At 25.0% G+C, this 2597-nt stretch overlaps 1 protein-coding gene across 1 annotated transcript in view; it reads left to right on the forward strand.

Moving 5' to 3' along the window:
- The window catches only part of LOC117171270 (trypsin-1-like), a 26246-nt gene that overhangs the window by 11287 nt on the left and 12362 nt on the right, over positions 1 to 2597 (forward strand). The window lies entirely within an intron of this gene.

Raw genomic sequence — 2597 nt, forward strand, 5'->3', positions numbered from 1 at the left:
ATTATAGGGTGATCGCAGGCCAAAGAAAATCTCATTCAGATAAAGTTAGGGATTTAAAGAAAAATTGCAAAGGTCAGGGAATTTCTGTAAGAAGAACTAGCAAGCAAAGTAATTAGTTTTGTCTCGATTTAAGGACTGAAAACCACCCTAAAAGTTAATTCCCAGAAACAATTTATCTTTAATATGTCAAAAACGGAACCGATTTTTTTCTAACCAAACAAACGTCAGCTTATTTCATACAAAAGGGCCCTCATCGGAACATATTTTTTACGCCTAGGGGTTGCAACCCTCATTTTTTAAAAGGATTATTATGATTTTTGTACATTTTTCTTATACAGAATCTTTCACATAAAATGATTTCATTGCATATTGTATTGTTAATGAGTAATAATAATATATTTATGTTATTACATTTTTAATGCAAAATATAGTTCAGAATCAAAGTTCCAAGATTAAAATTTAAAACATATGTTTTGATTAATTTTCCGAAAGCAATAAATTAACAGTAAAAATCACCACTTACAATTAATTTGTTTGTTAAAAACCCAAAACATGCCAATTTTAATTTTTAATTTTCTGAATAAGTGTACAAGATATAGTGAAATTCAACTGATTTGAAAGTTTCTGCCTAAAAAAAGTGTAAAAAAATTCATGGTGATTTTTCACCTTTTTCAAAGATTTGAACCTTTAAACCGTTTTTTTAATGAGGTCTATAACTATTGACGCATTCTCTTAAATTTTTAAAAAATATTTGGAAAGATTCCAAGAAATTTATATTAGTTTTCAATAGTTTGAGGGTGTTTGAAAGATTTCATATTATTTCTAAAACTTCCAAGAAATTTTTAAGAGCTTTAGAAAGTTTCAAGGGATTATAAAATTGTTCAAAGGATTTTGAAATAATGCAAGATTTTTTAAAGATTTCAAAGAATTTTTAATAGATTCTAATAATTTAAATGCATTTAAAAGATTCTAAGTTTTTTATGGTATTTTTAAAATTCTAAATAATTTTCAAGAGAAGAGAGAAATTAACGGGTTTCGAATATCTAGGGCATTTTAAAAAAATTTTAAAGAATTCTCAATACATTTCAATAATTTGAAGTGATTCCGAACGATTTTAAAGAATTAAAGTCATTAAAAAAATACATGGGTTTTGAAAAAAGGACTTTAAAGGAATTCAAATATTTTTGGGTATTTTTCAAATTTCAAGGAATTTTCAAGAACTTTTAAATTTTCCAGGGATTTAAAAATTTTCAAAGGACTTGAAAAATTTTATGGTATTTTAAAAGATTCCGAGAAATTTTGAATAGATTTCAATAATTTGACGTGATTGTAAAGAATTTGAAATATTTAAGAGTATTTTAACAAATTCCAAGGGTTATTGATGAGAATAAAATATTATCAAAAAATAATTAAAAATCATAATTATTTAAAGGTATATAAAAAAAATTTCATAGATCTTCAAAGATTTCTGGAAGATTTGTAACGATTTTATAGGACATTGAAGGTTCTTGGATATTTTAACAAATTTTATGGGATTTTGATGAGATTAAAAATTTTTCAAAGCATTTTTTAAATTTGTAATGATTTTGAAGGATTTAAGTAAATTTAATTGCATGGGATTTTAAAGAAATTCAAAAGATTTGTACATATTTTATCGGACCTGTGCAGTTTTCGGATATTTGATCAAATTTTAAGGGATTTTGAAGAGATAAAAAATGTTTCAAGACATTTTTAAGATTTTAAATTATTTTAAAGGATTTAAACGAATTTGCATGGTGCTTAAAAGAAATTCACAATATTTGTAAAGATTTTACAGGGTATACACGGTTTTTGGATATTTAAAAAGATTCGAAGGTATTTAATAAGTTTTCCGAGGAATTTTGAATAATTTAAAGAGATTTTTCAAGCTCTGAAGGTATTTTAATCAGTTTTCCAGGATTTCAGGAAATATCAGGTTTCATGTATTTTAAAGTGATTTTATAATATTTTAGTGCATAAGAAAGATTTTATTCACCAAAATTGATGGATTTTGAATATTTTCAAATATTTCCAAAAATTTCAAGTTATTCTCAAAGATTTTATTAATAAGAATTTTTAAGATTTTAGCATATTATCAAAGATTTTAATACATTTTTGAATAATTTCAATGATATGGTGGGATTTTGAATGATTTGAAAGATTTTAGGATATTTTTTAAAATTTAAAGGAACTTTCAAGAGCTGAAGAAAATTTAAATGAATGTGAAAAGATTTAAAAAGATTTGGAATATCTTATGGTATATTGTAATAGATTTTAATGATTTGAAGTGATTTTATAAGAATTAAAAGAATTAAGGGCATTTTTAAAAATTCCATGGGGAGTTGAAGAGATTTAAAACGTTTCAAAGGATATAAAAAGATTTCAAAGGATTTTCAATATTGTAAGGTGTTTTTAAAGATTCTAAGAAATTTTTAGTAGATTTGAATAATTTGAAGTGATTCCAAAGCCTTTGAAAATTTAAGGTACGAGGGTGGATTGATAAGTTTCCGGCCTGACCAAGAGATGGCGCCACTAGGCCTACCTTGAGGTGGCGTTCTATAGTACCATCCTTAGATAGC

Source organism: Belonocnema kinseyi, chromosome 4 (assembly GCF_010883055.1).
Source record: "Belonocnema kinseyi isolate 2016_QV_RU_SX_M_011 chromosome 4, B_treatae_v1, whole genome shotgun sequence".
Lineage (NCBI taxonomy): Eukaryota > Metazoa > Arthropoda > Insecta > Hymenoptera > Cynipidae > Belonocnema > Belonocnema kinseyi.